At 32.5% G+C, this 14,679-nt stretch overlaps 1 protein-coding gene across 1 annotated transcript in view; it reads left to right on the top strand.

Moving 5' to 3' along the window:
* The window catches only part of LOC145254795 (sodium-dependent neutral amino acid transporter B(0)AT3-like), a 340,072-nt gene that overhangs the window by 204,011 nt on the left and 121,382 nt on the right, over nt 1–14,679 (top strand). The gene's annotated exons all lie outside the window — the stretch shown is intronic.

The following is a 14,679-nucleotide window of genomic DNA, read 5'->3' as shown; positions in this document are numbered from 1 at the left end:
TAGTATGTATAAAATTAAGGGCGGGCATTACATACGCATAGGAATTACTATTTTCTATAGTCTTCCATTATCTCTATTTCTATCGTTAACCCCTCATGCTGTCCCATTCATTCCATTATCTAAACAAAGACTAAAATCCATACTCCTATTGGCGGTTTTCTACATACAACTAAGTCTTATTTTTCACAACATTTGACGGAACCTCCTGATATTAACTCCCTGTGACAAGGAAGATCATATATTTTCATACCAAACTTTGCTTTCATATAAGCTGTATCGCCTGAAGAGGTCTCTAGTTACTGGTAACTAGCTGACCAAAACATGCTCATGGCTGTGTAGCAACACATTACTGCTTATGTAAAAATAAATAAAGAGTATACCCTGCCCTATTTTGGTATTGAGCATTCTTGTATTAACTTCGTTACTCTTCATTGGTTACTTAACCTCCGGAAAACAATAACCTCAGATATATATATATATATATATATATATATATATATATATATATATAATTTAAAGGAGATTAGAACAATAGTCTAAAGAGCTGAGTGTATTTTAATGTAACAGTGAAATTACTAGTTTAATTAAAATACAGGAAATAGAAAGTGCTCGTTGTAATTTAGATATATAATAAGCTCGATAGTTAAATGTCCTAGAGCTAATTCAATATATACACTCAGCTTTACATATATATATATATATATATATAGTTTGAAACGTCGGTCGATATATTTGTGTGTGTGTGTGTGTTTGTGTGTGTCGTACACACACACACACACATATATATATATATATATTTGTATATTGATCTCTAGTTGTAATGTCACGCGTGTAAAACATTGAAGGGACTGTTCACAAGGCATATACAAATTGCAAAACATTGAAAGGAACAATCCTTCTGGATCATTAGGTTCTATTCAGCCGGTTCTTGGTTCACCTCTTTGGATCTTCGAACTTGAAATAAAGATCTTCATCTTCTTCGAAGAAAAAACAAAATTCATCGATAAAATTATATTTACACTTCTTTATTCCCGGTAGTCACTTTCCTATTTTGGAAGTTGCAAGCATTGTTCTAATTCCTATATATACAGTCTGTTAGATTCGCCCTGCATCCTGGTCGTTCGGAGAAACCCAACTTCTCTTTTCATCTCCAAAAACCAAACCCCTTCAACTAACTAAATCTCAATGTCTGATCCTAAGATCCGCGTCATCTTAAGTGACCTCTACATCATACTAGGTCAGACTGCCAGAGGTCAGACCTATTTTAAAATTATTGCAATTAATTTAATCTAAAACCCATTTTCTTTATACTACTTCTTTAAACATTACCTTTCTAGTTTTTCTTTATATAAACATAACTTTGAACTAGAATTTAATTATCTGTTATCGTATAGCATCTCTAATGTTGCAGGAAGTATCTAGGGGATATCAAATTAACAAGCGTTCCCCGGCCAAGTATATATCTCTGTTACGGGTGATGACAAAATTACGTTTTTGCAGTTCTTGCAAGGAGGTGTGGTCGTACAGCGCCTGGTATTTCCAAATGGTTACCAATCTCGTACAGACAAGGCTTAACGTTGTTTAACTTCTGTGATCATAGGAGGGCCGGTGTGACAACATGATTATGCCGTAGAGTGAGCGAAAAGTAAGTGGACAATAAAAAATCAGAATCGGAAAACTGAAATTTTGGCGGTATACCCATAAACCTATTCAAATTGCTTTCCAACTACTGTGTATATATATATATATATATATATATATATATATATATATATATATATATATATGTATAGTCTTTGAAGTTTTTAACATTTGAAACCATACAAAAAATTATTTTTTATCATTCGTTAAAAAAAAACAAAAAACATCTAGTCAGTAAGTCATTTAATCACCTGCAATCACTGCATCAACTCTCTGAAATTTACTATAATACCAACTTTTTTTATTTTTCAAGGGATCATCAGTTGTTTACCATGAAACACTGTTTCGGGGATTTAATATATATATATATATATATATATATATATATATATATATATATATATAATTTACAGTTTTTTTTTATTTCAAATTTAATTCAGAAAAATTTAATTTTCCAAAACAAAATTTTATTATTTGGACAAAGAATACAATATGCAAAGTAATTTCCTTATTCCATAGATTTTTCATTATTTTTCTATTTCCCTTTAAAAGATTTAATCTGTACTATATTTTCTATGGATGTGCTGAATAGCAAAATTAATTCAAACCAGACTTAATTATTTTATCAATGACTTTTCTCTCGGGAGATAAGCCTACATCGAAAACCTATGGATCAAAGACAATTACTTAGAATATTGTATTCATGGTTAAAGTAATAAAATTTTGTTTTGAAAAATTATATTTTTCTGGGGAAATTTTAATATATATATATATATATATATATATATATATATATATATATATATATATATATATGAGGAGCGTGCAATAAGTAATGCCCCTGATCCACTTCCTGATATCTTCTCATTTAGACAAATATTATTGAATAGTCCTTTGTGTGTTCTTCTCGAAATTGTATAAATTGGATCTATATTCGCGAGCGCTTTCGACAGAAGTGATTCTATCATCCTCAGACACAGTGTAGAAATAAATGTAGAAATCGTTTTTTTTTTTTTTTTTTTTTAAATTACGTACATATACTTTTTTCATAGTCACGTAGTAGCTTGTTACACGCTAGGTGAGCGAACTTTTTAAATTTATATATATATATATATATATATATATTAAATATATATTAAATATATTTATATACATATATACACACATATATATATTCAAAATTTATCCCAAACATTTCAAAACGTTCCGGCTGCACTCATAATTAATATTATTTATTTGAGGCTTCTTTGTTTTAATGTACAATACTTCGAGTATTCTTAGCCTATTTACATTTCTCTTACTCTGCAATACTCTTGTATTTTCTACTATAATTCTTCGAAATTCCGAATGATGGCAGCCATGTCCCTTCAAATGTTGCGATATGGAGCTAGAATCAGAAAGGTGGAGAGTCAAAAGTAAAGAAAAGTCCCCCCACCTAACTTTTAACAAGCTACCACGTGACTATGAAAAGATGTATATGTATGTAATTAAAAAAAAAATCAATTTCTAAATGTATTTCTACAATATGCCTGTGGATGATAGAAGCACTTCTGTCAAAAGCGCTCGCGATTATGGATCCAACTTATACAATTTCGAGAAGAACACAAACAGGACTATTCGGAGATTGGAGAAGATAAAAAAGGAGAATTGTTAAACAGAATAACTCCGTGCTAATCAATAATATTATTCTGATATATATATATATATATATATATATATATATATATATATATATATATATATATATGTATATATATATATACCAGAATAATATTTTCGTGCAGAATTTGAACCTACAGACCACGTCATACAAAAAAAACAAAAACAAAAAAAAAAACACGCTATCAACTTACCCACAGTTGAATTTTCTACGGCCCGTTGTTCTATCATTGTTGCTTAGCAACGGCATGGAATAAATAGCTTTACTGATTATAGATAAATCAAAATAACGGTTTCGATTATCGGTAATTATCGAGTGGGGGGTATTCTGAGACAAAACTTAACTAAGATCACCCTCAGACTTATACACTGAAGTTCTGTTAATTTTAAAGAAAATCTGTTCCGTTGTTTCGGAGTTTATAAGGAACTCTCTCTCTCTCTCTCTCTCTCTCTCTCTCTCTCTCTCTCTCTCACACACACACACACATACACACACACGCACACAAAGTTGCATTTACTGTATAACGACGTTGACACACTGGTTCTACATATATATACATGCAGAAATGTGTAAACATTGATACATACCTCACTTTATACAAATAAAAATTATATTTTTTCATATATTTATATTAGCGTAATGGTGAGGAACTTTAACTGCTGTACAGGCGGTCAGATTTCAATCCTTACTTGAGGTAGTTGCCTGTCTAGCCGCACTAATGAGCTGTGAAACAGCGAAACAGTACTGTATGTTGATGACTCTCTCATATATATATATATATATATATATACATATATATATAATATATATGTATATATATACATATATAATATATAATATATATGTATATATATATATATATATATATATATATATATATATATATATACCTCTTCATAAAAAGACATGAATAATACACAAAAGCAAATACCAACACGCATTACTTTGTTCATTTACGCTGTCTATGGAAGTATCAGAAATATCAACAAATACTGTTTTTCCATAACTAATAACATTCTAATTAGGATATCATTAGATAAATTCCACGGCTACACGTTTACAGGAACGTTAGCTGTAACAAATATAACGAATACATTACCCAGGCTGCTATAAAAATCTTGGCTTTCTGTACCGTACTAGAAAACTACTCACAACTTAATGTACTCTGCATCTCTACACAGCCGCCATTTTTTTTCATTACGATACTTTCCTTTTTGTAGGTGGGAGGATAGTCACTACTAATCAAGGCCTAGGAGAAGGGTTAAGTGTTATGTAGATCATGAAACAACATGATCACTGATGATGGAACTTGAGTAGGGTTTTATTATTTAAGAGGACAGATCAACAAGAATTTGTTTACATAAGACTTGAAAAAGACCAAGTTATAGTCAGCTGGTTAAAAGCCTCGTAGAATTGTGTTCCACAGACAGACAGTTCTAGGAAAGAAACTCTGCTCATGGAATGTTCTTATAGTTTTAAACACAGATAGACAGTGATAGAAACTGTTTACGATTGTTGCAACTAGACTAGTATTTGTTGTGAACGTTTTACAAGAGGGGTGAGGCATAGATTTAAACTCAGCGAAGCACCTACCAGTATAGATAAAATTTTATCAAACATACTAAGATGTTTCCCTATTTATGATAACAAATGTGTATATTTTAGTCTTGTTAATTATAATACAGCGTGCCGTAGTTAGGTTGCTAGGTAGTTGCATTATTATCCGTGTATAAACGAGCCAGTCGCAGGCGCCGGTCGTTAAATAACTCGATTTCTTTTCCTATTCTCTGCAGAAATTCGCTTTCAGTTTTTGCTCGCCCACGTCCATATATTTAGCCTAACAACATCAACTCTTTCTATTTTTAGCAACGACTTGTCCCATCCCCCGCCCGCCCATTACACCTCCGCTGCAATCCTCCACAACACTCGCTTTAATGCGAGCCACCTTCGATTCACGATCGATAAAGCTGCGCATGTGATACAACGTAGCGTAATAGTTCGTAAGAGAAATCGTACGAACAACGCGAGACTTTCGTTCTTTTGCTTTGATAGTATACTAGCTGGCTACCCGGCGTTGCCCGGTCGTACAATGCACTTCCACATGATATTCTAATTTATACAGATTGTGTATGTATTATTAGAGAATCAATCATCTATTTATTGTTTGATATTACGAGAAATATATGCCCAGTGAACTAATTCGCAGAATAAAATAAAAATAAAAAAATAATGATATTGTTGTTCATCAAATTCCAACTGTGTTTGTTTACAATATCACGTCAGCTGATATTCAGGCTTGACGATCTAAAATTTAGTCTTTTTCTGTTATAGGTAAAATGGAAGAAATTTTTAAGGAGAAAATTTTACGTTACACTGGCCGGTGTAACTTGAAATATTCCCCCGTAAAAAACTTTCTTTTTTATCTATAAGAGATAGACTAGTTTTAAGACCGGATTTTTTCGATTTTCAAACTTATCGGATTAATTTCTGTACAGAACCTACCTAAGAACACTGCCAAAAAATATAAATTACAATTGTGTGAAATTTGCAAAATATAGTCTCAGCCGTTTCGGAACCTATGAGGAAGGATCTCACACACACAGTGACTTTTATATAAAAGTAGACAAAATCTTATCGTTTAAACGCAAGTGATTCTAAGATTAATCAATCAAGACTCGAAGGTACGTCACGTGAAATCAAAACGCCTGTCGGATGAACGTAGGCGATTTTTTCTTTCTTTTTATCACAGTGATCACCACTTATCAAGGCCCGGAAGCCACTCAGGGATAAGGGTTATTGCAAGTACATTACGTTAGTGTGGAGATTTGATGAAGTGTTTACTTAAGGGGGCGGTTCATTAGGAATTTGTTAACATTGGACTTGAATACATCCAAGTTGTAGTCCGGTGGGAAGCAGGCAGACGGAACAGAGTTCCACAGGCGTGCAGTTCTAAGAAAGAAACTTTGTTCATAGAATCCGCGTTTGATTTAGGCACAGATATAGAGTGGGAGAAAATTTTCACAGTGGATTCAGCTAGACATTCTAGTGGATTCTTATCACGCGACGCATCGATCCTCATATAAAAGAGCACATATTTCTGGTCCTGCCAATTATAACCCGGTTCTGGCTTTGAAATTAAAAATAAAATACGAAAGTTTTCTCCACTTTGTCGAAGGATATTGATACGAAATCTCGTCAGAATTATTAAACCCAATGATACAATATATTATTTTGAAATCTAAAACATAAATCTAATATATGTCCGTCTCTCTGTCTCTATTTTTTCAAACTTCATCTCCTCTATAATTAAAAGTAACTGAGCGGCGCTAGGGGCATCAAATGATTATATTTTTTACTGGCCGTCCTTTTATGAATCTTTACCCGGTTAAAATAGATTTTAAGGGGTCAAAATGGGTAAAAATTGAGAAATCGCCAGACATTTTGTACATTCAAGTAATAACCTCACCAGGTTTTGATGCTACAGTTTCATTTTCGGTTTCGATTTTAGCTGATGGCACCCAAATACTTTTTTCCTCTTTGAAATCACGACTCTACAATGATATATACTAACTCTGAACAAATTAATATAGCATATCTAAACGTATATATATATATATATATATATATATATCCCTTTTTGTTTTATTTTACTTCAGTCGAAGTTCTCAGAAATCAAGGGGCCCACAACCAGGGGCTAACACTTGAACTCTATATGAGATACATAGATATTCGAATGTTCCATTTAAGTTCTTTATCTCTCAAGCACTGAGTTAGTAAAGAATTGAGAACATAATTTTCCTCTCCCCAATTAACCATTTTTATACGTTGTCGTATATCTTTCGTGTAGGTCTCTTGGTCTTACTGGATTCCAGGACAAGAATTTATCTAGTCTGGTGGAGTATCCAGCTTCGTGCTATTACTTGAGGTAATATCATTTGGAGAAGGTGCACCATTCCTCAGAAAAACTGTGGAGTAGCTGTAGTGAGATCTTATTTGGGCTGTGAATACTATGTGATTTTGAATATTTGGTCAGGGTTTACTTCTATGGAAAAAGTATCCTCATGCCAGATTGTTCTGACAAACCCCTGTACAGAGAGACCTTAGACACTCGAGGACAGTGTCTAGTAGGCATTCAAGTTCTCCCCAGTAGGCATTCAAGTTCTCCCCAGTAGGCATTCAAGTTCTCCCCTGTAGGCATTCAAGTTCTCCCCAGTAGGCATTCAAGTTCTCTCCAGTAGGCATTCAAGTTCTCCCCATATATATATATATATATATGCGATTAAATATGATATATTAATTTGTTCATGTATATATATACGTTTAAATATGATATATTAATTTGTATATATACATACATATATATATAGAGATTTTTATAGATTTTTATGTGTACATAATTTTATAACACTTTTGAATAACACCGAACGTAGTGCCATGATTAATTGCTGAGGGTTTAGTTTTTTTTCTATAGTCTAGACATAAAATATTAAAAAGAAACGTTCAAAAAGAAACCCAAAATACACTTCTAAAGTATATTTCTCCTAAACATAAATTAGATAAATAGGATAAATAAGGGGAGGGGCAGAAAACCTCTATCGAGCCGTCTTTAAACCATCCCTTTTCAAGATTAACGTTGGCAACGGGGGAGAAAACATCGTTTAAAAACGTGGTCAGAAGACCATAAATGAATAGCGAGGGGAAAAAAATTCTATCGGGAATAGGAGAAAAAAAAGAAACAATATATATATATATATATATATATATATATATATATATATATATATATATATATATATATATATATATATTATATATATATATAAAGTATATATATACATACATATATATATATGCATATATATACATATATACATATATATATAATATATATATATATATATTATATATATATAAAGTATATATATATACATATATATATGTATATATATATATATATATATATATATATATAAGCCATTTTCAAACGTTCCTCTATCATTGACCCCTCAGCTTTATGTATTTCTCCATTTACCCCCTACTCGCATACAAAAAGTTCGAAGCCATCATAAAGTGACAGAAAAAAAAACAGAAGATCAATTTTTTTTTTTAGACTTTATATATGTATATGGGGTGTATGTATATATATTGGGGTGGAGAGGGCTCCCGTAAGCTGTAGTGAAGGCAACCTTTCTAGGAGAAGCAAATCTCTGATTTAAAAAACCATAAAGCGGAAGACCAGTACCCGCATTAAGCTGGTCTGCAGTTTAATTCTTTGCTGGCTATCTTGCTTTTGCTTGTTGCTGGATCTCAACATTTTGAACCGAGAGAGAGAGACTTAGCTGTTGTACAAAGCTAAGACTCTGTAACATCATATTTGTATAGATACTCCCTCAGGCATTTGGGCTCATGGATTTTAAATGTTTGAGGGAGTGGCACTCGTCTGACAAGACGCTGCAATCATCATATATATATACATATATATATATGTATATATATATATATATGGCGAGTGTATATATATATATATGTGTGTGTGTGTGTGTGTATGTGTATTTATGCAAGAGAAATCAATAATTTCGATATTATATTCCAAATGCCTAAATAGAAGAATTAATAAAAAATAAATACAATTTAATGTAATCAGAAAGGTAAAAAATAAAAACTTCCCATGAAACTGAGCAAAACCGGGTTTTCCTGTTAATTTATATCGATAAGAGTAATTAGTGATCAATAATCGATTTGAATTTCTAAATAGGATCTGATCGAACAATGAGACCTGATATGCTTGACTAATTAAAACTTTACCATAGAACAGTTTCTAGCAGAATGATCCAACGTTGCCTGGGATTAAATTAGTACAACTACGCCCTTGTTTCATTATGCTTTTAAAACGATATTACTGCTTTTTTAATAATGCGCTGTGTTTCGCCCCTTGGAACACAACTGTTGTAAAAATATTTGATTTACATATTCGAATTTTAAGAAGCTTCTATCTCTATAGATCACGTAGAGAGGGCACATAGAGATTTAGTAGATTGAGGGGCACGTAGAGGTTCGGAATCACTTCCGTTCTCTTTTAATGGAACTATTATACATATTACATTAAAATAGGATATTTATTTAAGTTTTAAGAGAGCTCTATCCCCAGATATGAAACATTCATTATCATATCTGATTTTAATTTTATGTACTATGAATTCAAGACCATTTTCATTTTTTCACCGAAATATCTGGTATGCACTTTCAGATTTTCTGTACTAACCCTTTCCTTCTATAGGACACACATACACACACACACATATATATATAAATATCTCTCTATATATATATAGATATAGATATATATGTATACGACTTAACTTATGAATTTACGATAAAAAAGTTTCATAGCTCTGTTGCAGATATTGACGGTCTAAGTCTAAGAAAGAAACCTCTTATCATGGGCTTGCATCAGAAGCAGAGATGCTTCATTAAATTACTGTCAAAATGCATTGAGAATGCTGGTGATTATCTAAAAAAAGAACTTCTGGAGCACAAAAAGTCACTCGTTTTATTTGTAATACACCTATCTTCCTAGCTCTTAAACTCTTTCAGTTTAATAACAAGAGGCTTACTTTTGGAACGTTCCTTGTATCTATCTATCTATCTATCTATCTATCTATCTATCTCTCTCTCTCTCTCTCTCTCTATATATATATATATATATATATATATGTGTGTGTGTGTGCGTGTGTATGTGTGTGTGTGTGAGTGGGTGTGTGTGGCTGTGTGTGTGTGAGTGTGTGTGTGCGTGTGTTTGTGTGTGTGTGGTGTTTGTGATGCAGTGAAAAACTCTTACAAATCCACCAAAAGTCATATTTAATTTTCCATACAGAGAATACAATTGTTTCTGCATACCACAAATATAGATATCTATAATGCTCATAATGTGCGTATCTATCTGTTTAATCCATCACCAGTAGACACGTATATAAACGAATAAAACTGAAGCCTCCACAGGGAAACCTTTTTGCATTACACATTCAGTTCTAATAGATTTTTTTTTCTAATATTTTTTTTTAGCTTAGCACACATCGCCACATCTTTGTACCAGGTGTCATTCATACGTTTGAAAGATATATGTGTGTATATATATATATATATATATATATATATAGAGAGAGAGAGAGAGAGAGAGAGAGAGAGAGAGAGAGAAAGACAGCTAGACAGACAGACAAAGAGAGAGAGAGACAAAGAGAGAAACATCTAATAAGAAAGAAATATGGTAATCTATATAATTATAAAACTCAAATGACCTTGTAACGAGTGCTGTAACCCAACATCCGGTTTACGACTTCCGATGCGCATGCGTACACAAAAATTAACCGATAACAGCATAAATAATCAACTCGACAATAAAACGTATTGTTTTACTGTGTACGTTTTTAGCGTTCAAATTATTTTTTAATATTTTTTTGCGTTGAAATTATCCAAATAAACACTTGTTAATACTTTCTGCTTTTTTATATCGTTCATTTCCGCATTGTCTTAATTAGTTTTCTTGGCCTTATTATTAACATATAAATTAAATATTTGACCCAATGGGTCATGAATGTTTGTTTAAAATAAATAAAAAAGGTTACATTTTATTTTCATTTTCTATTTAAAAAGCAATTCTTAACATGGGGAGAGTGTTTTTAACGATTCTGTACTTTCAACAAACAATTTCGTTTAAAAAAGATATATCAAAATTTGAATTTAACTTTAAGTCTTATGGTATCTGTTGAATGCGCATTAACCATAAATATGGCAAACCACTTATAATTCAATGGTTGTAAGTTTTTTTTTTTTTCAAAAATAAACAATTATGAACAGAACGACTTATAGAAATCTATCTATATTCTTTTTCTTTTTTAATATACTTTCATAGAGATGTTTCTGTTATGTAACAAAAAAATATTTTCTTTACGTCACAAGTGTCACGCTCATACATTAATTCCATAGCTAATATAACATACTTACCCAACGGGTCACGGTTAGTCTAGTATTAATTAAATATAATTACGGTTATATCCTCTCATCGTATTGTTTATCATTCAACTTACAATTCCATTGAATCTTTTGTTCGAGTGGTCATTGGTCTTCGTATGTTGGGATGTGTTGAATTTTAAAAAGAATTACACCATCAAATTCCCGACGATATTATTTTTTTCCGTCTTAGTTGTTTTGCTTAACGCATTTTTCAAATAATGATTCGCAACTTATCAAAACTAAAATTGATAAAAGTTAATGCGATTGAATGATTGCCAGTTTAACGATGAAGAATATCATGAGAGGATTGAGAATTACATATACAATAGATTTATGTTTGATTACTTGTGATGAAGATTTATGACAAGAATCTGTTGATATTTAAGTTGAAATCTACCCCGTTATAATTTACAGGAAAGCAGTGTCCCGGTAATTACCGCTAATGTTATCTGAATCGAACGTATTCTTCCTTTTTCTTTAAGGAACGGATTTCTGTTAAAAATTGAATAAAATGTCTGTGGATTTTTTTCCTGAAGATAACAGGGGAAGGATACGGGTATATGCTGATGAGCAATGGTTTATTATTATCATTATTATTATTATTATTATTATTATTATTGCATTTTTACCCCAAACAAGGCATAGTTCCACTTTGATGCAGGGGTTACTATCTAGGACATAATTGCAGGGACACATTTAGTGAGTTGAGCAGCAATGTATCTATTCACATTATACTTGAATTTTTGCATGTCATTACAGTCTAGGAAACAGAAACCAGGAAGGGAATTCTAAAGTCTGACAGTTCTAGGGAAGAAACTATTTGAGTAGAAGGCTTTCTGGCATTTTGGATCTCCACTGTGTAGGGTGAGATTTTGCTGCTTGTCAGGTTTGTCGGGAGTATTTATGTGTATGGGGTACAAGCGCTTGTAGTTCGTCGGAGCTCTTGCCATGAAAACACTTGTAAAACAGGCAGAGGGATGCAACATTTCCTCGATGACACAGAGGCTGAAACCCAGCGGACTGTTCAGGACCAATTAAGTTAGCGACTCGCTTCCGGACCCTGTCCAGGGGGGAGAAACACATGCATGCCTTCCTGGTTGTTTGTTCTGCACGAAAGAGATTCGAAAAGTTATTTTTATTTTTACTCTTTTTTTAATCTCATACAAGCCATATTTCCTTTTGCAGCGTAAGTGGCTATTATTTGGAATTGTTTCTAACTGTGGGGGTTGAGGAGCGACATGACTGCTCGGATTGCATTTAAACTTCTGAATGTTAGTGCACTCAGTGAAGCTGGAAACAGAAAGGGAATTCCAAAGTTTGCTATTAGAACGCTTTCCAGCACGTATGAACCTGAACAATAAAGTGTGGAATTTTGCTGCTTGTCGGATTAGTGGGATGTATGTATTGTTATATATGTGTGTACATTATCTAACGCTTATTTAACTGCTTATTTACCGGGGTATTTAACAGACTATTGTCGTCAGTTTCCTAAATGTCTATATTAACGGCCCGTGACTCGTCTAGTGGGTGCATGTGTGTAGTACATTCTGCTGCTCGCTTCTGAGAGATTCGCCAGTATCTTTGGGAGATGGGTTATGTTTAAAGGAAACGCTTCAAGACAAACACAAGACGATGTATGTTTTCAGATATATTCTTTATTCACTTCCAAGCATCTAGTCACAGCAGAACTGGAGTTTATCTTGGTTTGTGTTTTCTCTGCATTAATTTGGAAAACGAGTTTGGAAGAGTTTTGTGGCCTAATTGAACCAATTATTTTTATTTTTGTCTGAATAAGATTTACTCGTAGGATGATTAGCTGTAAGAATATGCACAAATATTATAATATAAGTACTTGAACTTTGAATAATTTCAGCTTTTTATATCACTCTCCTTTAACTGCGATCATTTTTATCTCTCTTGCAATTTTTGGTATTTGTGTCAAATGTTAAAAAATACTTTCCTTTCTTTCAATGCTTTAACTCAGTGGGCGAGCAAATGAAATCATATTTAGTTGTTTGTGATCATGTGAACTTGAATGTAATAGTCAAACAAGCAAGCGCCCACGTGTGTGTGCTTTGTGTGGCTGTATGACTTACCTTCAGGTGAGATCTGAGAGAGAGAGAGAGAGATTAAAGATGGTGGTCATGGTTTTATAAGGTGTGGACTCGTGGAATCGCACGAGATAACATCGCCCACCGCACACATATGAAAATGAAATGCAGTCAGTTTATTTTATTATTTTATTTTTTTAATCAAAAGCTTGTTGGCAGAGCTGTGAGGGACAGACACATGCTGGAAGTTGAGAGGGAAAATTGTGAGGAGAAGGGTTGGAGGAGGAGGAGGAGGAGGAGGAGGAGGAGGAAAAAATACAGTGACGAATTCTATCTGTAAACTTTTTTTTTCTAAAATACCAGCCCATTTAATTGCAGATCACTAAATTTTTAAATGGGAGATATTGCTTATAATTTGTTGCCGGGGATAACCTTCTTTCACTGTACTTTATATGTGTACCTATTTACAATGCCTCCCCACGGGATAGAGTTAGATACCCGGGTCGTTTTTTGTGTAGTAAACAATGTGAGTAGAAATAGGTTTAAACGTACTTGTATGGGTTTTGGTTTGGTCAGTTCTCCCTTCCAAGTTAATCGTTTACATTTTTCTTTCTTTCTTTTTTTTTTTTTTTTTTTTTTTGCAAAATGGTGGACAACGCATTTATATGAAATGAAACGTTAACTTCGCACTCATCTTCTTTTGAACTGCTTCTGCCAGTCTATGGAACCGCACTGTTTTTTTCTGGTTTCTTTTGCTAAATCGACAATCGTGTGAAGACTTACAATAAAAAAAGAAGAATTGGACACACAGATTATTATTATTATTATTATTATTATTATTATTATTATTATTATTATTATTATTATTACGATTATTATTACGATTATTATTATTATTATTATTATTATTATTATTATTACGATTATTATTATTATTATTATTATTATTATTATTATTATTATTATTATTATTTGGTTTTGTTTTCATTTGTCAAAGGCGAGTTCCTTTGCTCTGAAATCGCCATTCTTATCATTTTTCTCTTGATGTCCTTTTGTACAAGTACGATCGCAGCTGCCGGCTGCACTGAAGCCGGTTGGCAAACGATTCAATCAAGTAACTACTGTGAATCTCACCAAACAGCATAAAGTTTGTCGAAATCATTTTTATGCATTAATGCGCGCACAAAACGTACAAACACATTAATTATTATACATAGCTGTCTCTCGCCGTTGTGGAAACTGATTTATACAAGCAAATAAATTTGCACCTTGCACTGATAGCGTAAAGCTTGAGACGTTTTGTCTGTTACGAAATCT

This window comes from Euprymna scolopes, chromosome 30, assembly GCF_053919585.1.
Source record: "Euprymna scolopes isolate OS-2025 chromosome 30, ASM5391958v1, whole genome shotgun sequence".
In the NCBI taxonomy this organism is placed as follows: Eukaryota; Metazoa; Mollusca; class Cephalopoda; order Sepiida; family Sepiolidae; genus Euprymna; species Euprymna scolopes.
This window is presented reverse-complemented; position numbering and strand designations above follow the sequence as displayed.